The 21,843-nt window shown below is 41.2% G+C and overlaps 1 protein-coding gene across 5 annotated transcripts in view; it reads left to right on the top strand.

Annotated features, from left to right (window-relative positions):
- The window catches only part of NTF3 (neurotrophin 3), a 66,206-nt gene that overhangs the window by 37,609 nt on the left and 6,754 nt on the right, over window positions 1-21,843 (top strand). Inside the window, exon 2 of one of the 5 annotated variants that reach the window (XM_025210198.1) lies at window positions 11,442-11,482. The exons of the other annotated variants lie outside the window; for them this stretch is intronic. The gene's annotated coding sequence lies outside the window, so the exon portion shown is untranslated. The remainder of the gene's footprint in view (window positions 1-11,441; window positions 11,483-21,843) is intronic. 5 annotated transcript variants of the gene reach the window in all.

A 21,843-nucleotide genomic window follows, 5' to 3' on the forward strand; every position in this document is an offset into this window, starting at 1 on the left:
AAAGCCTTGAATGTGTGCTCAATTCACTGACATACTAAGACAATCAGTACCAGGAAACCCAACAATGAGCTATGAGTGCAACACTTAGATCCTACTTTAAATAGAGAAGGACTGTTATTGAAATATTAGAACCATCTACAGAGTTGGCAGTGGGGATGGGGATGGAGGAAAAAAAAGTCTCACACCTGGTAATTCTGGTTACAAATCAGCCAAGTGCACTAGCAACAAAATGTAAAACAAGTATGCTTCATACGTGCTAATTCCTACTCCTTTTCCTTTGCTGAAATGTGTTTTACAGAGCATTAGGTTATTTCTTTTTTTAACTATATATAGGTGTGTCTTTCTAACAGCTTCAGAGATGTCTGAGCCTAAATGCACGTTGGGCCAGATTCTCTATTGGTGTAAAATTACATAAATTTATTAAAATGGAAAGAACCATGACAATCTACACCAGCTATGAAACAGAACCTTTTCATAGGTTGGCATCCTATTCTGATGTTCAAATCTGAAATGGGAGTTTATGACTTGTCTCTAGTTCTGCACCTCTAAAAACAATGAAGATCTGGATTAAGTAAACTAGAGTAATCCCATTCATGCTATACCAGGTTACACCAGCACAGCATCAGGTTCTAAGGGTCAAATATTCATTCAGCTTCCAAATATTGATCACATGCTCTTTTCTACAAGTGTGGGCAACTCATGATTTTAGTTTGAGTTTCTAAGTATTTGGTCCTGTTCTTACAACTGCATGTCCCTTACCCTTGTAATTGTGTGAGATTCTCATCTTTCAATTTACACAAGTTTACAGTAGATAGTGGTGGGAAAATTCTGACAAAATGTTCCATCAGAAAATGTTGACTCAACAAAATTGTAACCTTGCGGGAAAGGTGTTAATTCTTTTATTCAGAAACATAATTTATATTAAAATAGGATTTTAAAATGTTGAAATCACAATGATATGTTTTGATAGGCCTTTTGATCTTTTTTCAAATTATCAGTTTGCAAAATGTTGGAGATTTGCTCAAGTTTTTGTTTTTGGAACTTTTGATGCCGACAGTATCTCATATTTTTATAATTTAAACAACATTTCAAAGCCTCTCTTGCTTCCCTCTCATAACATCACATGCTGTAGTATGAAGTTCCTTTCACTTTTGAGTGTTTAGGGGTTATTTTATGCGTGTGTATGTGTGTGTGCGTGTGTGGTTGTTATAAATAGAATTGTTATAGCCTATTATATATCAAATTTCATTCAGAACAGGTTCTTATACTGCCCTCATAATCTCAGTATGCATCTTCTAGTTATGCATGAAATGATAGAAAATTATCTGACTAATATTTATTGCACATGATTTCTCCTTTTGTTCTTTCTCTTCCCTAGGGGAGAATGGTGTGTGTAGTATTGTGTTTCAGTATGGCAGGATTACTTTTATTATGTATATATATTAAAGAAGGTAGGTCACAAAACTATCCTATACTTGGCTCAGACCAGCCCTGTGAGAAACCTGTCTCCTGCATAGACAAGCTTTAGCATTGGGCTAGAAAGTTCCGAAGAGTGTCGTGGCTAACCCATACCACTCCATTACCGTCACACAGGGCTGTGAATCACAAGTCCTGCAGAAATAAATTAATACAACGGAACAAACTATGAATGAGGAAGAAGCCATTTGTTCAGGGCTTACTGTACAAGCCAGAGTTTAGCCATTTCACACCAGTTGAAGCTAAAATCCTGCATCCCAGTCTCCAGATTCAGATCCTGATACAGACTTTGCTGTTTGATCACTTCTGTATGCATTTTGGACCTCCAGAATAGATTCAAATGCAAAGTGTACACTCTGCCTCAATACCATAGAAATACATATTGAGGACGGTTTATAAGGGACCTCAGAATGCCTGACACACTTGGACTGATACAACAAAAAACGATCTGAACATCACCTGACTGATTTCTTCCCTATGGGCATGGACATGTGGCACACTCACACTGGCATAACTTAAATTATTTTTGTGCATTGATGCAAGTTACACAGGAAACAAGAGCAGAGAGATCTAGGGAAAGCAAAAAACCAGCAAGTATTATTACAGCACCTCACCAGTAGGGCTAGAGATGGACATTACAAATAAACCGGTTTAAGTGATCAGAAACTGGTTTAAACCTATAACAGAACAGATGTTCAGAGCACATAAACCAGTTTGAAAATGGCTGAAAATGGTTTGAGAAAACCTGGTTGAATGTAGTATCAGACTTAATTGTTTTGGATCAAACTGGTTTATGCAATGTCTGCCCCAGACTCCTTGCTTGTTTAAGATCCCCTAGCATCTCGGCATGCTCTCTGGGCTGGGCAGTGTTTTTTGCTCCAGAGCAGAGCTGGCCCCTCCCCTCTGCTTCCTGTCTGGAGCTCCAACAGAGACTGCAGGCACAGCAGAGTCTGCCTGGCTTCCCCTTGCCTTACCCCCCATCACTGCTCAAGCAGGAATCTCCACCCCCTCTTCTCCCACAGTACAGACCCCAACCCCACAGACCCTAGAGGTATGTGGTATGTTACCTAATGTCGAGAGGTGTCTGCGTGTGTATCTCTCCAATTTCACTAGGACAAGCAGACAGAACAGTGACTGCTTAGGGCTTTTTGGAGCTAATCAACAGGTCAGCTGATAAGCTGTTTAAGAAGAGTTTGAACTAATGAGAGAGACTATAGTTTCGCTGATGGGGTGATAAACACTGTTATCAGTCCCATCCTGGCTTGCTTGCCTGTCAGTTTGCTGCAGATGCTATAAAGAACCTGGGAGGGAGATTGAAAAGCTCCATATCATCAACAGATTCATGCACTGCACACCCCACTCCCCTTACCTCAGAGAGCTAGCAGGGGACTGGGGTCTGGCAACACTTCCGCCTCTTGTGCAGCGAGCGGGGGAAAAGCCTGGGATGGTGTAGGCAGACCTCCCTAATCAAAGCGTTCTGCTGGGGCTGGCCATGCCTCCCTACCCCCACCCTCAGCTCAGCTCCCTGTGGAAGGGAAGGGAGGGCTGCTCCAGCAACCCCCGGCTTCTAGCCTGAGCCAGTGCAGGTATGTGCCTGAATTTCCTCAGTCCAGAGAGAATATCTGTGGCTAGGGACAGACATTTAAAGAGCCTGAGCCTGAATTGATTCAATATTTGCAGCTTAGTCTAATCTGCAAAGCTTGAACTGATTTGAAGTGGATGGACATTCCCTTTTCATTGCAGAAATGTAGGCACATGCCTACAGTGGCTCAGGAAGCAGGCAGGTGGGGGGAGGGAGCACTAGAGCTGCTCTCCCTTCCCTTGCACAGAGCTGAATTAAGCAGGGGGGAGGGGTGGGCAGGCATGGCCAGGCCCCAGCAGGACGCTCTGATTAAGGAGAGGTTCCTCCCTTCCTGACCAGACCAGCAGGGAATGTTTATCACCCCTAATTCAGTGTTTATCAGTCCATTAAAAAAACAACAGAGACATTACCAGCTATCTGTCCCATGTACCACAGCTTGGAAGTAGCCAGCACTGGTCTCAGTTAATGCTGAGAGGTGTCTATGAGGGATGGGGGAATGTCTACTTAGCAGAGAGTGGGGTGCATAAGTCAGGCAAACGCCTGCACAGACTGTGGGAGCTGCATCCAGGGAGCAGAGGGGAGGGGCCAGCCCTGCTCTGAAGCAGAGAGCCCCACCCAGCCCAGCCCACAGAGCATGCTGGGATGCTGGGGGAGCCTGGTTTATCTTAAATCAGCAAGGGGTCTAGGACAGATATTGCATAAACTGGTTTGAGCCAAATCAGTTAAGTCTGATACTACATTCAACCAGGTTCATTTCAAACCAATTTCAGCCATTCTCAAACTGGTTTATGTGCACTGAATGTCTTTTCTGTTACAGGTTTAAACTAATTTCTGATCACTTAAACCGGCTTATGTGTAATGTCTATCCCTAGCCTGTCCGGTTACAAACCAGTTCAGCCTAGCCAGGTTAAACTAACCTGCAATAATTGAATTGATTCAGGCTCAGGCTTTTTGAATGTATGTCCCTAGCCTAGAAGACAAAGATGCTGTTTGCTTTGAGTCTTCTGGCTATACCAGAATAGCGGCAGGCACACAATACTTATCCCAACATATCTTACACTGATATAGCTTTATCACTAATTTTTCCCAGGGTTGTTCTACACCAGATTCAAGTTAAATCGGTACAGGCCTGTATATCATGTATACTCCTTTTTTATACCAGCATGAGGGATGATTACATGGGTGTAGGAGTGTCATGCATTCAAGCCTCATGCCCTAAATCATACTACACTAGTAATTGATCTACCCTAATGTCTCCATACTTTCTCTCATTGCTATAATATTTTGGTGGCAAGCAACATTTCAGAACAGTAAGTACATATATATCACATGCACCACTTCAGTAGTCAGAGCTCAGCTGACAACCCCCAAACATTATTTCATTTTATAAAGGTCCAGTTCCTGGCCCCATGTGGGCTTTGCTACTCAGGAGTTCCTCTGGAGATGAGGCAGAAATAATGTTTCCCACAAATCAGTCACTATGGCCACTAATTGCTAGTATCCTGGTCCATAGGAACTTATTTACATTGCAGTGCTTGGCGGAGAAGGGCTTCCACAGCATCATGTGGCATGATTAGAAATATGAAGGTTAGACTAAGTCATAAAGAAGTTGGTGAATCTTTACCTGCATGGATCTAAGCCCTTCTGAGACAAGAGATTAAAACATATATTGGAGTATCGTGTCCCTAAGTCTTCAGTAGAGTCAATGGGGAATAAGACCAAAGGATCCTGTCCTTTCTCTAGTTCCTGAACACCTGGCCTGCATATAACCTACCTATTGTTTACCTTAGATCAAGTTCAGCTGTTCTAAACTTTGAGCTATGATGTGAATGGGGTTTACCTAAATTCAGAAATTACACAGGTTTTACTTGATTACCTCTACCACAGATCACTTTCATGATCCTGGGCATGTCTTTAGCCTCTGTGTGCTTCAGTTTGTCATCTACAATATGGGGTGGGGAACAGGGGGCACTGTAAAAGCAAACAAAAATTGTGAGGTGCTGGCATGTCATGGCAATGAAGGCTACAGAAGCACCTAAGCTTACAGGCTGCTGTACAACTAGAGTCTCTGCTAGTGCTGCTCTTGACAAGACCCTTGTGGAGTGGAGATGGAAAATGGGTGGCATTGCTGGTCACATACCTACAACATAAGCAATGGTAGCCAAAAATATTCTTCTGTCAACTCATCTGCATCAACACCAGGTATTTTTGCCGGCATTAAAAGTTGAATAATGGGTGTGGTTCTTTTTTCCTCCCCCTTGCAAACAACACTATGCTGGCAAAACTTTTCAGTGTTGACTTGACCTCCAGCTACCTGATGGGTTCTGTACTAGTATAGGAATGCCAAGACTTCCCTGGTAGTTAAACACTGGAACAGAAGGTACTCACACACACGAGCTAATTTTTCCTCTCACTCAGGTGAGAGCCCATCAGGTTGTCATAGTTAGGTCTCAGCTTTTGTAGCCAATGACACACAAAAAAGAGGTGAGGCTAGCATCACATCTGGCCACCTTAGATTCCACAGCCCGAGTGACCAGAGGCCTATTTCCATCTGTGTCTACTGGGGGCAGCCTTTAGCAGAAGTCTGGAACAAGGCCCCAAGTCATGCCTGTAGAGCTGTAGCAAGGTACCTGAAACATTCTGTCACCATGCACAAGTACACTGGAGCTTACATCAGTTTAAATTCCCTTGATCTCAGTCACATTTTCCCGTTTACTCCAGCATCACAAAGAGAAGCAAGAGGCCCAGAGTACAGTAGGGATCCAGGGTGAGAATCTAAAATTAGATAATGGTATTTCTTGTAACAGTCTGGACAGTCTTTGAGAAAACAAATTATACCTCTCACGCAAGGACAAGGGGAAGGGGCAATGAAAATCATGCTGTGGGTTTACAGAAGATTCTAAATGCAATTTATGCCAAGGCAAAGAACCAAAAAAAGGAATATCTGCCCAGGATGAAAGTTATGTTGTATGCAAAGCAGGGGGGAAAATGCTTCCAAAGCCACTATTAACCAAAAAACATCCTCCTTGGCCTTTACCCTAAAGCAAAGCAATTGAGGAAAAAAGACAAATAGGCTTCTGTATTGCATTACTTTAAGCATGCACTTGAATGAAAACAAGTAGAACCATAATGAGCTAAGTCAAAGACCACTGTTCAATTAGCCATAGATCTTAAAGGAGTTTGTAACACTCAAAAGAAGATATGGCTGAATTTACTGTCATGGAAAAAGAGGAAAATCTGTGGTAAATTCAGTAACATTTATAACACAGAGAAGGCTGATCAAACTGATCCAGAATAGCCCTCACAGCAGTAAGACCTTAAAGTTAGGACATGGGGATAAAGAGAACTTAGTCTAAACTATTTCATGCAAAGGGTATTTGACATATGGAACACGTTACCCTGACAAGTAACTGGAGCAAGAATCACTAATGTTTTCAAGAGAAAAAAGGAAAAGGAACTTTATAAGGAAATTTCCAAACAAAAAGAAGCTTCAAAAGGGATATTATTCATTTTTTCTTTAAGAGTAGCTGACCATTTACTGGGGGTCTGGAGAGAATTTACTGGTGATTATGTATTTTTCTTCTTCCTAGACTGGCTGTGGTGTTTGGAGTTTTTGTTTTGTTTTATTCTTAGTTCACCTTGTAGAATTTTGCCCTTCTATAGCACAACAAGCAACTAAGAGTTTTAATAACTCTGTTTTAAAATGTTGCATTATAGGGATCCTTACCCATTGTTCCCAGGGGTTTATATAGGAATTGTACAAGAGCTGTGATTTTCAGTGGGAGGTGGGCGCTTATGAATTCATCACTGTAAATAAGGATATCCTCAAGGCTTGGTCCATGCCCATTAAGAAAATGTTAGTTGTCCTCAGGACATGGCAGGGCACAATTTATGATAATTGTACTGTATTTAGCTTACTTTATTATTAGAGTCCATTACTCAATGTCTGTTCAGTGAAAGTTTGCCTGTAGAAGAATCTCAGATTCTGGCTACTGTTGTATGGCAGGACATAGATGGCAATATGTCTAGCAGGGAGCCTTGTTTTCTCTGATAAAAAAAAAAAAAAATCCCCAATTTTCAGATTTAAAAAAGTAACCCAAAATCCACATTTTTGCATGATTAAAATGAAACACCACTAATAGATAGATAGATAGATAGATAGATAGATAGATAGTGGGGTTTCATCAGAAAAATGTGAATTTGGGGTTACATTTTTTAATCCAAAAATTAGGGTATGTTTTTAAATCAGAGAAAACCAGGATCCCTGGTCATTGGAGTATTCCATGTCTAGGGCTACATTGTTAGTAGTGTGTGAGGTAGTTTAAAAACATAAAGTAAACTGGAAATGAGAAAAAGCAAAACAATCCAAAACCAGAACCTGTCATCTTAACCACTACATACTATGGCATTATTTAGATTCAAATCCCAGCAGTCTAAAAATTACTGCATCCAGTTTTATTCCAGAATCACATTCAAATTTCAAGGAGACCTAACTTGTATATTCACAAACCTTAAAAAAGAGTTAAAATCCTGTAAGAATACTTATTTCAGAAAATGCCACTATTTTGAAATTGAAATTGCAGAAGACTAATTCGAGATTTTGCCACATCTAATCCAAGTTTTGAATCTAATCCTGAGTTTATTTCTTTTCCAAATCTTGCATCCTATCATGAAATCTATTCTCAAGAAGGGGACCAGATCCTGGGGTAGTTGCTACCTGGGGATAGGGGAGGTGGGGAAATCAAACTGTCCTTTTGCAATTCCAAGTATTTTTTATCTAGGTACTTTTTATTAGGCAGGGGTGGCCAGCCTGGGGCATGAGTGCCACAGGCAGCCTCTGTGTATGGAATGCAGCAAATCAGGGAAGGGACAGGCAGCACAGAAGCAAATAGGGCAGGAAGCAGAAGGCAGAGCAGGAGATCAGGTAGGAAACTCAGGGCAGGATGCAGAAAGCAAAGCAGCAGATTGGGCAGAGGAAGGAGATCAAGCGGCACTCAGGGAGGGCATGGAGCTAATTTGTGGCATACCTGACAAAAAGTTTGGCTGCTCCTGAACTAGGGAATATAATTCTGAAGATCGTTTATACCTGCTTTAATTATGATGTTTTAGTTTAGATTACTGGGATTAGATTGGTTAGAAGAAGGGAGTGAATTTAAGATATAGTTTGAGGAACAACAAGGACTCTTTAAAATCTCTCTCTTACTGGCAGGTTTCTGAAAATCCAATAAAAATTAGTCCAACTTTTTATTAATAAAGTTCTTCCCTCATCCTATGTAGCTGAAAACTATTTAGGTTTAATAATACAAGGGACTCCTGTCTTTCAAAGTTCAGATTCACAAAATTGTGTGGGAGAGACAAGAAGAGGAAGGGGAGTGGAAAGTAGTGTTAGTGTTAGGATTAGAGAATTTAGTTGATAGCCTTGCTTACAGAAAAACCCAAGGCCCACCTGATCGTAATGGCCCATGAAGCTAGCACAGCTAAGACTCATTGGCTAGGGACAGACATTCAAAAAGCCTGATCCTAAATTGATACAATCTTTGCAGGTTAGTCTAACCTGGCTAGGCTGAACCAGTTTGTAACTGGACAGACATTCTCTCTGGACTGAGGAAATTCAGGCACATGCCTGCAGTGGCTCAGGCTAGAAGCCGAGGAGCGCTAGAGCAGCCCTCCCTTTCCTTCCATAGTACTGAGCTGAGGGGGGGCATGGCCAGACCCGACAGAACCTCTGATTAAGGAGGCCTGCCTGCACCATCCCAGGCTTTTCCCACACTCACTGCTTAAGGGGCAGGAGTGTCGCCAGACATCAGCCCCCTGCTAGCACTCTGAAGAAAGGAGGGGTGTGCAGTGCATGCATCTGTTGATGATATGGAACTTTTCAATCTCCCTCCCTGCTTCTTTATACACTCTGCAGCAAACTGACAGGCAACCAAGCCAGCAGAAAGCTGATAGTGTTTATCACCTCATCAGCAAAACAGTAGTCTCTCTCCATTAGTTCAAACTCTTCTTTTACCAGCTGACCTGTTGATTAGCTCCAAAAAGCCCTAAGCGGTCACTGTTCTGTCTGCCTGTCCCAGTGAAATTGGAGATACTCACACAAAGACACCTCTCAGCATTAGCTAGCACACCACATGCCTAGGGTCCGTGGGGCTAGGGTCTGTGCTGTGGGAGATGGGAGGGAGGGGGGGATCCCTACTTGTCCAGGAAGCAGCAAAGGGGGGTGGGGTACGGGGAAGCTAGGCAGACCCTTCTGGGTCTGCAGTCTCTGGCAGAGCTCTGGCCAGGGAGCAGGGGGGAGGGGCCAGCCCTGCTGTGGAGCAGAGAGCCCTGCCCAGCCCACAGAGTATGCCAGGATGCTGGGGGAGTCTGGTTTATCTTAAACCAGCAAGGGGTCTGGGACAGACATTGCATAACCTGTTTTGACCCAAATCAGTTAAGTCTGATACTACATTCAACCAGGTTTATCTCAAACTGGTTTCATCCATTTTCAAACTGGTTTATGTGCACTGAACAACTGTTCTGTTACAGGTTTAAACCAGTTTCTGATCACTTAAACCAGTTAGTGTAATGTCTGTCCCTAGCCATTATCTCATTGCTCAGGAATTTACATTCACATAATTCATTCCCAGGTCTGATAAACCAAATTTTTTTTTAGTGTCACTTTGTGATGCTGTCTACTCCAGGGGGAAATCAGGAGTAATGCCATTTGAGACATTTGATATATTCTGTGTCTACACTAGTATCTGAGAACAGACTCTGTTGCATTGTTCCTGTTGCATTTCTATTATCTCATTGCTCAGGAATTTACATTCACATAATTCATTCCCAGGTCTGATAAACCAAATTTTTTTTTAGTGTCACTTTGTGATGCTGTCTACTCCAGGGGGAAATCAGGAGTAATGCCATTTGAGACATTTGATATATTCTGTGTCTACACTAGTATCTGAGAACAGACTCTGTTGCATTGTTCCTGTTGCATTTCTACTACACTAATATCAGTATTGATAAAATGTTATGAGCAGGAATTCTAGTTTTCTTTGATTTAAAAAAAATCCCTAATCTTTGTATTAAAAAATGTAACTCAAAATCCACATTTTTCTGTGATTAATTTGAAAAAAAACACTATATATCTATCTATCTATTAGTGGTGTTTCATTTTAATCATACAAAAATGTGCATTTGGGGTTACTTTTTTATCTGAAAATTGAGGATTTTTTTTTTAATCACAGAAAACCAAGATCACTGGTTATGAGGGAACCAAGGAATCAGAACTCTGGGTAGAGATGATATCTTTTATTAGACCAGCTAGAAGGAATGGGTCAAATAGCATTAATGTTTATGATTAATATGACTGAAAGTAAACAGAAAATGTAAGGAACAATGCAACAGAGTCTGTTCTCAGATACTAGTGTAGACTCAGAATATATCAAATGTCTCAAATGGCATTACTCCTGATTTCCCCCTGGAGTAAACAGCATCACAAAGTGACACTAAAAAAAATTTGGTTTATCAGACTTGGGAATGAATTATGTGAATGTAGTAGAAATCTGGCCAGCTAAAACAATATGCCAGATTACATTCTCAGGTACATGCAGCTTACTCTAAAATCACTCATTGTCAGTGTGTCTGAAGGCAGAATTTGGTATGAGATCTTTCATTTACAGAATTCTGTGTATACAGTTGGCTCAAAAGAGAATACCCTTCAACGAGTCTGTTAAATAGGAGGTTCCCCCAACCCCTTCTTTTCATTTCCCAGCAGCATCAAAATATATCTTTAAAACTCCATATTTTATCTAAATTTGTCCAGCACAACACATCCCTTGTAAGCCCAACCTCTAAATATATACCACAGTCCAGTGTGGTTTACAGAATATTTTAAAGTACACCAGTGGGGATTGTCACGTTCTTCTCTCCTGTCTACACACCTCGCTTTTGATCCAGTCCCTTTTCAGACATTTGAATCCCAAACCCAGTCTCCACATGTATTGAAACTATAGAAGAGCCTTAATCATATGATATAGAATGAAGCTGTAAATTCTTGAGGCTTGGTGTATTTTAAGCCTTAAGGGTTTGTAATTTTTTTCAAAAATTAGTTTTCCAGGAGAACATGTGAGTTCTTTTCTCCAAACATGTAATCGTTCGCTCATTGATAACCATAGACAAATGCTGCTTTCCCTCAGAGGCAGTTCTACAGCCCTGTTTGCAGTTCAGTAAAGCTCTTAGTTCCCACTGTCAAGTAGATTTGAGAACTTATCATCCCCAATGCATCCACTCATCCCAAGATATTAACTGACCTCTCACCTTTACTAAAGAGTTTCCCCATATGTTTGCCTCCCAAAAGTTCCTAAGGATGTGATTGCTTTGTTTTTTTTGTTTTTTTTTACAGTGGGCTCCCTTCCATATTTTCTAGGAACAGATTGTGATCAGGTTAGGAAGATGCTAATCTTTCAGAGGTTTCAATGAATACTCTTCCAGTTTTTCTCCTAGCCCTGGTGATATGTTGTATTGTTTCAACAAGTATTCTGCATCTATATGGATTACATTTGTTGGTTTAAACTCCACCACAGCTGCCTTCAAAGAGCTAGATTGTCACAGCCTGTTTTTGGTCATACAGAAGGATAAGATTTCTCTTCCCCCTCTGCCCCCTCAAGTGATATCCCAGCTCAGACTGTGATTCCAGCAGTAGTGGGGGGAGAAGAGGCTGTTCACTCAGGGCTCCCCACTGTGAGTGAGTGAGTGAGTGGGTGGGGAGAGGTGTAAAGAACGGGGTGTGAGGAACCCCAGACTCACCCCCGCTCCGCTTCCTTGCTGGCCAAAGTAGCTGGCTGGAAGCATGGGAGAGTAAGCTGTTCTGTGAAAGGAGATGAAGTAATTTACTCCTCTAGCAGGGGAGGAACTGTGAATCTGAACCACAGTTCGCTCTCTGCTCTGCTCCTGGGGAGGTGCAGCTGTGTCTGCCCTCGCTCAGGCTACATGGGAAGGTTATGTCGTAGTCCAAATCATCCCTAATTCTCCCACTTCCTGAAGGACAAAGACACTTTGCTTACTTTAATTCAGGGATTTCTATTGTGCAAATTACAGTCTAAGATCAGGCTTCCCCTACAAAATATAAAAGTTCTCCCTTGAGTTTTTATTGGACATGCCTGGGGTTAGCAACTGAATTGTATTACAGCTGTACATTGATCATCTGTTTTACAGGCTGATGGCCAGTCAATCCCAACTCCATAAGGCATCAGCCATTTTTATTTAGGATTTGCCCATAGGTACCTGATGCTTTTTTTTTCCAGCCTATGTCCCAAACAGTTCATATTTGGGGAATCCAGATAAAACACTATTCTTTAAAGAAAACATAAAAAGAAACATAACTTGGGGCACTTCTGATTTGGGCTGCTTCATTTTACAGGATTTAGTTGGTAGGGGACCAGGGAAAATGTGCATGTGGGGAGAGGGTAATCAGGGAGGAAGAAGATGAAAGGTAATCCTGTGGTGGGACCTTAGCCTGAGAACTAGGAGACAAAGAGTTTACATTCCTTCTTTTCCACACACTTCCTTCTTGTGATCTTGGGGCTCGGTAAGGCCTTTGCCTCTGTAAGTCTCACACCTTTGATGATAAGACAGCAAAAATAGCAACTTATTTCCTCACCATGGTCACTGATGGAACACAGGGTGCAAACAGATGTTACCTTTGTGCTGCCATAAAAGTTTTTATGCCACTATTTTCTGGGTGACATCTGTCTGCTTTAAGGCAGCAGAGTATGGGCAGCCCAGAGCTGCTCATGCTCTCCAGCTGCACCAGGCAAGTACTTCCAGGAATTCAAGAGCCCAATCCTGCATGCCCCAGGAATTCCCATTTTTATTGTTTTATTGTCAGCTGATTGGCAGTTCCAGCCCCAGGCCCATGTTGAAGTGAGTTTGATACTCTGGGCACACATTTCTTCAAATGAAAGAACACTGGGTATTCCCCACTAGCAGAGGAGTGCCCAGAGATTCCCTGGTTGTGCCAGTCTACAAGCAAGGAAACCCAGGATTCCCCCATTTGCGGAAGTATGACCCAAGTGTTGTGCCTCAAGATCGGGCCCTGGCCACTCATGGGAGCGCTAAGGGCCTGAACTTGCAGAACAATGGGCAACACATCCTGGTTGAGCTGATCCACTTCGATTGGTGACATCTGTTTATACCCCTAGAGCTGCTATGCTACCAGATATTCATTAAGGCTATTTCTTCATGCCCCTTCCATGCCTCCTCACCCCTCAAAGCCTCTGCTGGTCCTGACATATCTCATCACTGAAGAGGAGAAAACAGAGACATCCTCCATTGCACAGTCAGGGCTTCCATATCCCTTAGGACTGACTTTATGCCTCCAACAGTGACAACCATATAAGAAAATAAATTATTCCACTACCTCTTATGCCTCATATATAACCTACAAAACCAAGGTGTCCAATGCTGTAACCCTCATGAACTACATCAAGTGTGTACACAAAGAAAGGTGAACAAAGACCTTAATAAATGCATCTTTTTCTGCTTCCCAGATCTTGCTTTGCCTCATACAATACTTATTGGAGGTTTCAGAACCATACTTTTTCAATATATTAACTCCTAAAAAGGGCTGACAGTTACCCAGTTGTATAAAGAGAAGCAAGGTCATAGTTTAAGTCAGATGCGATGCGTCTAATTTGGCTACTTTGATTGCCCTGCTCCAGCTGTGTCCAAAACCTCTGCTTTTTCTACTAATATCTGGCTATCATATGTCTGGCAGCATGCAACGTGTGCAAAAATATTCCAAGTTCTAAACGTATGCCTTCAAAGACTGTTGGAAATGAAGAGGAGGGACTTTTCAATGACCAGCAAGATGGCATCTGTGTTAAGAGATTAGCAAAAGCAATGCGATTTGCAGAAATAAGGTGTGTCTTTATTTAAGATCTGGCTTCAACCAATCCCTGGCAAAAGCACAATGCTTACATTAGTGCAACCACCTAATGTAAGGATTTAAAGATCCTGTTCGAGTTCAGCTGCAAGGATTTTATCCTGCAAAATGGCAAATATCTGGGACCTCATCCAGCAAAGCTTTTGAATATGAGCATGGGAGCAGCTTTCTGAAACTTCTGTGGTGCTATTCATGTGCTTAAAATGTGAAGCATGTATTTTGCTAGATCCAGACAGAATGCTTGGTGCCCAGCAGAACTGAGTCCTAAAGACAGCCCAAATCCAGGAAAAAACATTAAGTTGGAGTTATGGTTAAAAGCAAGTAATCACATTGAGGGGAGAAGCTTAAAAGTCAAAGCAGGAATTTTATCCAAGTGTGTGTGTATGAACTCGGTATTCAGAAGTGAAGTTCTACTATAAAACAATTTAAAGAAAAATCAAGGCAGACAAACTTTTCTGAATATCCTTAACTGTCAGTTAGGCCATTGTTTTAAGATTTTTCCACAATAATAGTATCAGTTAAGGATATGGTTTTTCCCCATTGCTTATACACTGGCAGTAGCCTGATGGCTGACTCCTATTTCATCATTATACACCTATGTAGTGCTAACATAACTGCAAGTCTTGGCACTTACGCAGAGTTTATAAAATCTCTTTGGTTTTACATAGCTACTCTTGCATTGTACTTCCATTCCACGTGCCCACAATAAGCAGTATAGGCTACAACAGGGGTGGGCAGAATACTGCCTGTGAGCCAGATCCAACCTGTGGAGGGACTTTGTTCAGCCCGTGGAGGGTACCTTGGTCCCACCTAGCCCAGACACTGTCCGATCCGTGGCATGTTCTGCCACCCCCTTGGGCATGCAGCAGGGCTAGGGCAGCTCCGCAGCTGGATTGCCTTTCTAGGCAGCCGTGGCTCCTTTTGACTGCTGCTGCCACTGGCCCCAGCCCCGTGGTATTAACAGAGGCACATGTGCACAGCCCCAACTGTGGCCCACCCCATGCCCACTCCAGACTTGGCCCCATGGGGCAGACCAGGGCAGGAATGCACGTGGAGATTTTGACAGGTCTGGAGCTGGTCCCAGTGACTCCTCTGCACTTTACATTTAATATTTATTGGATAAAATGGATGAACAGCAGTGGGACAGTATCTGTCCACACTGGGTGAAGTGGGCCTAAAAATTAGGTTTATCACTTTCTGGGCATGTGCCATAACTGCTAGGTTATTGGGCTAAGAACCCCACGGGTCCTCCTCTATTGTACTTTGGCCAAATATGCACATGCCTGGAGAATCCTATTCTACCACAAGTGGTAACATAATCTAAAAGACACAGAAATACCCCAAATTGCACTTACACAGCTACAGAAATGCCACTTGGGCACATAAAGTTGAAATAGGATTTCACAGATAAGGGTCATACTGGTCAAAAATTCTTTTTGCCAGTATATTTCATTTAATAAGAAGCCAGTATAAATCAACAGAAGAACTATTCTGGTGATGTAAGCTGCATCTACTGTAGATGAGTTTTCTGGTATAATTCTACATGTCTAGCTGGACAGGCAAACCTTTTCTAGTGGAGACTAGGTTTCAGGAACACTAGGTTTTAGTGTTATTGAAAGGAACAGGTGAACATCCCCTCTTGGGTCTAGGAAAAAAATATTTGAACCTAGTTTTTCAGACATAACCATAAATAAATGAGTTCAGGAGGTTCTAATTTATTTTTCTAAGGGTTTGGAAATTTAAACTGGTTAAATGCTGATTTCAGAAAAGCTAATGCATCTGTGGGATGTGTATACAGAAGATCTTAATTATCAGCTGCAGCATGTTGTCTATGTATATAGTTTCTCTTTATGGACCTGATTTAATAGAATACTTTTAAACTATGTGCCTTAATACAGTGGTAGGCAACCTTTTATGACTGCAGGATGGAATGCCCCACCCTGGGTCATGGACAGCTAGGTGGGCAGCTCATGTCCATGGCAGCATGGGGAGAATACCTGCAACTGAAACCTCCTGCCACACAGTACTGCCAAATCCCCATGCCTGTGGGATGAATATGAAGGTTCTTCAGATGAGATCTGGCCCATGGGCCATAAGTTGCTGACCTCTGCTTTAGCACATAGAAGATTTTTTGAAGTTGCAGCCCTTTCCTTCCCCCTCTCCCCAGCCGTTTATCCTATTGTAGAGTGTTTTCTGATGCCTGGTGAATCCAAAAGGAGACCCTACCAGAGGCTTTTCTGGTACTTGTGTCAGAAAAGAAAATCTTGTAATTAAGAGCTATACCTTCAGTAGTTTTTGCATCTATATAACTTTGCACCTGGGGGTCTAACATGGTGGCATTTTTGTTTTGTTTTATTTTGTTTTTGGAGGCATGCAACAAACATTCGAGGAACAGAGACAAGCCAGTTTTCCCCTTTTTGATTCATGAAGTGACCAAGCATGCATTTCTGTGGATGTGCATTACAGTAGGGCTGTAAAGAAACTATGAGTCATGGGAGTTCACAAAGCAAACATAGGTGCAGTTTTGGATTAACTGAAATGGAATTTCCTCCTCAAAGCAGCTTACACAATGTCCTGTCACAATGGCAACCCCAGTGTTCAACGAGCCATAGAGGCAACTGCCTTATATTCCCCACCCCCGCCATTTTAAGTATTCTCTTCCCCAAACGCCATCTTAAAATGATAATTTGAAACAAACTTTTTCATTTAGCATTTTCTCATTTGCTTCAGGTGTGCTTAGCTGTCTTTCTGTATCTCCTCCCCATGTCCCACTGCCTCAAAACTAGTTTAAAAAAAATAAATCACTCTACTGAATTAGGCAACACATTGGTTCTAAAAATTAGTTTCTGGACTAATGTAATTTGGGTCTTTAAGAAAATGTGTGTTGATTCCTCCATTTTGCCTTATGTTTCTTTATCACTTAAAATCATCACTTGGGTCAGATGATTTTAACAAAGATAAACTCCTTGAGCAGGAGTTTGGTCTAGATCAGGCTTGTCCAACATGCAGCCCGTGGGCCACCATGCAGCCCTCCAAGCTGTTTTCTGAGGCCCAAGGTGCTGCAATGGGAAACGAAAGTAAACACTGTACTTTCGTTTTGGCGGGGGGGATGTGATACCGCTTCCTGTGAGGTCTTTGAATATGACTCGGCGGCCTACTGGGTGATAAAAAGTTCATGATCTGGCCCCACATTCAGAAAGGTTGGACACCAGTGGTCTAGATGAACTTTTGAGGGCGCTCTCAGTTCTGTTTTTCTATGACTCACAATTCCCAAAGGATTCTACATTGCAGTTTCAAGAGGATGGGCTTGTGTTTAGCAAAATCTTGGGGTCTATGTGGAACGTCAGGGTGGGGGGGGGATTGTGAGCTTCAGATGGAAGAGTAGTCTCATCTTTAATTATGGAGAGATTCAATCCCCAAAGCACATCTCAGAGGAAAACAAGAGGAAGTACAACTAGTGCCTGACTTTAATACAAAACCATTAATCAGCCTTAGTTGAGCCAAAGTAGGTCCAGGTTTACTTAAAAGGTTAATGAACTTCTACAAGCTGTTCAAACTTAAATGGAGTTTCAAGACTGTAATGAAACATGAAACCAGGCTTCTTGTGTGTGGCTTTGGGATTAAGGACATCCTGAAGCACTCAGAAATGTTTCTTGATAATCAGCTTAAGTTTCGTTTCCTATATTTACTCTCATGTTTCTTGTTTTGATCCCTTTGTGTCATCCTAAACAAAATTCTCTCTCACTGATTCCTACACTTTCCAGTTAATCGCACTAGGTTAGCATGAGTTCATGCCCTCTGTCATCAGAGAGCAACATTATGCAGGTTCACTTCTTTCACTTTCCCTCAGAATTCACTCTCTCAAATCCCATCTTTATTTTTGGTGCTCCCCTCAATTTCCCTCCATCATAACAGCGTTCTTGTGTCACTAGAACTTTATACAACATTGCAGGTGCCATACATTCCTCCATGGAGAAGGAACATCCATCTCTGCTCTGTAGCACAATACCTCCACAAACACAGGATTTCTTTGCCCCTCTCTTCCATTTCCAGCTAACTTCTACATTTCATTTATTAAATATTGTGCTTTTCCAAGACTTTAGATCACCCCTAGGACTGATTAGGAATTCCAAACTTCTCAGTTTCTTTTTCCCACTCAAATATCTTTATTTAGGATTATTATTCCCCAAGCATGCTTGCTTGTAATTTCTAGCTTGACTCTCGTTTTGTAATTTTCTGCCAATGTTTCTAACCTCTCCCAGTCCCCAGCAGAAACTGTATTTCTCTTTGCTCACTGGTGTTTGCATCCCCTTCCAAATTGACTGCAAATTTAATTAATTCACTGTTTGGCTCTTCTACTGTTAAGGACCAGTAACAAAGGGATTAAATAAAAGTAAGTCTCTTGCTAGAGCTACATAGACTACCTGCAGCAAATGATATATGTGACATGCTTGATCATTTGCAGCCTGCAGATTGGCTCTGAGCAAAAAAAAAAGAAAAGAAAAGAAAAACCCAAGCAAGCAGAATTATGGGCAGAGGAGAGGTTGGAAAAAGTAAAAGGTATAACTTTTGCTGGTATAACATTGGCATAATTCTGAGGGAGCTACAGTGACTTGCCCCAGCTGTGGATCTAGGCCTTAGATTTATTCTTAGGTTTTTATGAATTTGGACAGTGTTCAGAATTATGCAATGAATAATACATGTGGAAATATTTCATCTTCTGGGTTGCTTGCAATTTATTCACCACAACTACTGCTTTAAGTATTTATTCTGCCTAATTCACTAGGGTACTATGTATTTGGTCACTTAGGTTATGTGGTATTGTTTCTGCTTCCTGAGCCAGTGACATTAGTAAGCTGCTCTTTTCTGGACAACTCAACTCCCTAATAAGCTTCAAAGTAGTCTTTGAGAATAAGGCAATACACAAAGGCAGGCTTAGGAAGCATACACAAGGACTTGGGACTCACAGTGGTGTTGTATAGATAAACCTCTGTAGATACTTCTGAATTATTCAAATATTAATGAGATGAGATCCACATAAACACCTAGGTAGTGTTTATGTGAATCTCAAATGCTTCCACTGCAAACAGCTCTATTTGTTAATAATACCATAAATGGTATTAAAGAGTAGTGAGAAAGATGCCCACTTTGTAGGGGAATAGAGAGGCATCATTATATATATTTCATCATGTTTCTGGTTGCACAACAAGGAATCTCTTTCCTCCTTTGAAGCCCACATCTTCTTTCTAGGCATAACACCCAGGGCTACCTGTGTCTATTACCCAACACATACCTCTCCAGGCATAACAACAATCCTTTCTTTAAGGAATGAAACTAAAACAGAGGAAAAGAGGTGTTAAGAAAAGAAAGAAAAGTAGCATTTTAAACACTTTTTTGTGATCAAGTAATAGGTCAAAATGAAAAACATTGTAATACATTGTATTCATAAACACTTCTCATCCAAGAACTTCAAAATCCAAGATCCTCTTATCTAAGGACCCATTAAGCCTTATACTATCCTGTATGAATCCTCATTTTGAAGATGTGGAAACTAAGGAATGCAGATCCTGCATTATCAAAGGTCTTCTAAACAAACCAGTAATAGGGTTAAACAGGACCAAGGCCTTAGCTACAATCACTCTAAATACAGTCTAAACAGCAACTCAGTTAGCAGAGAATCATGATGCAGCAGTCTTCTGGACAGAATCAGACTTTATGTATCAGGCCAAAAATAAGTCAAAAGTTGGAAGAAACGTAGCGGCTGAGAAAGTGTTCTTATTTCTGTATTTGATTGCAGACCTGGAGAACCAGCTAGCATGGCTGATACTTCAGTGGACTTTATTAATACTAAATATCTCCATGGATTTGTTAAAGGATGCTAGGGAGTGTTGAGTGCCCCCAGAGAGGTCCAGAGTACCCTGAACTCCAACTAAGTCAGGGAGGGGATGAAGACGTAGGGCCAAAACCTTGCAGAACTAATGTTTCAGAAGGTGTGAGAAGTGACCGGTGTTCCAAATGGTGAGCTAAGCATTTCAGGAATTGTACTTTGACCTCTCTTGGAAATGGGCAGATGCATGTGAGTTCACATATTTATCTACATAGTGATATATGAAGACCAATCTCCGATGTAGCTGCACATGCTGTTGTGGTCAGAGATGTCTAAAATGAACCAACATAACAAAGATCTACAACTGCACTGAAATCATGTTACACCAAAAAGTCAGTTTGTTAGCACCTGAGAGATATTTTGCTATTTGGTGAAAGGTTTGGAATATAGCTCAAAGTGGCACATGGCAAAATATAATCAATAACATCAGAGTTACCATATAGACTAGTAATGACAGATTCAGAAAACCTTATTTTTATCACCAGATAGGTTGCTGACTTGGCCTAACCCATTGTTTAAGCAACCAAGGAAAAAACTAGCCAAAGTGATTAGATTGCCTTAAGTCCCATTTTCAGTGAGGCACTAGGAGTCCAGATCTCACTGTAGGTCACTGGGTTTAGGAACTAAGGACCCCAGTGTAAATTAGGGTCCTGAATCATCTGGGCTTTGTGGAAACCTTTCCCCTCTATTTCCTTGGATCTTATTTTCTGTATTTGAGAAATGGGACAACCACCTACATATGTGAATTTCTCAAATGGAAGTCACTACATATTCAGTTTGGGCTATTTTGTATTTCATGCAGTATTTGTACAGTTGGGCACCCAGACTGTTGGTGTTTTTGTTGATCTATCAATTTTCTGTTGCAGGCTGTTATCCTTGGCCCATAACTGTTAAAAAAAAAAAAAAAAAGCAGATGTGAGCCAGTTCTCACCAAAGGCAGAATAAGAACAAGTGAATCCACAGAATATTGTGTTACTAATAAAATTCTTGTTGCTATCTACGTGTCTATGAAATCCTGCTCAGACAAGTTATGAGAAGTAAACAAACTGCCTTCTGAGCAAAAAGCCAGAGCAGCCAAACAGCTACTGACCAGTTTGAAAAACAGTGTGCTCTTAAAAGGAACCCAGTTTCCTTAACAAACTGTTGATCACCTAGAAGAGCAACAAAACAAATGAACCTTTTTGCAGAAGCCAAACTGGCTTAAAAAAATGAAGCATGCAAAATCACCAGCCTTTTTTAACATCTTATTTCTATTTGGGTTCCTCTGAAGGATTTGATAATACATACTAAACCAGTCTCATATTACTTAGATTTCATTACTACAGACAAGACATTTGACTGTTTACTGTGAAATATTATCACAGTATGATTACAGTCAATTAAAATTAAATATATATAACACCACACCACAGGCAACCAAACAAAACAAGCAGAGTTTTGTTGCTGAAAATTCAGAATTGCCAGAGATTCTACAGAATCTATTAGAGACTTTACTATCACTATTAATTTTATATGGAAGGAATGTTTCAGAGATGATAAGCCACATAAAACCTTAAGATATATCAAAACTTATCTACAGTTTAAAGAAGTAAGCAAAGTTCATTTTGCGACATACCATCTTTGCCTTCCAATCGAGTTTGTTTTCACTTACTGTTTCACAAAAGTCAGAAACCTCCAGCAAGCCCAACTGTTTTTTGTGCAAATTAATGATCTGCTATAGACAAAAAAACAAAACAAAACAAAATAGCTGGTTTTCCAAATGGACTTAAGTGCAACTACTGTATATTACAAGTGGCAAAAACTTACAATACAGGTACACATAAGTCCATTAATAAACCAATATAGCTTAATAGCATAAGTTACTAAACTAACCCAAGCATCACAGCTGACTTGATAGCTCAAAGTAAAACCTGGGCACAGGTACCATCCTCGTATCTCCCACACCATCAGATGTATAAAGGTAGTCAAATAGCT

The sequence above is a fragment of the Alligator sinensis genome, unplaced genomic scaffold (assembly GCF_000455745.1).
Source record: "Alligator sinensis unplaced genomic scaffold, ASM45574v1 scaffold35_1, whole genome shotgun sequence".
Classification (NCBI taxonomy): domain Eukaryota; kingdom Metazoa; phylum Chordata; order Crocodylia; family Alligatoridae; genus Alligator; species Alligator sinensis.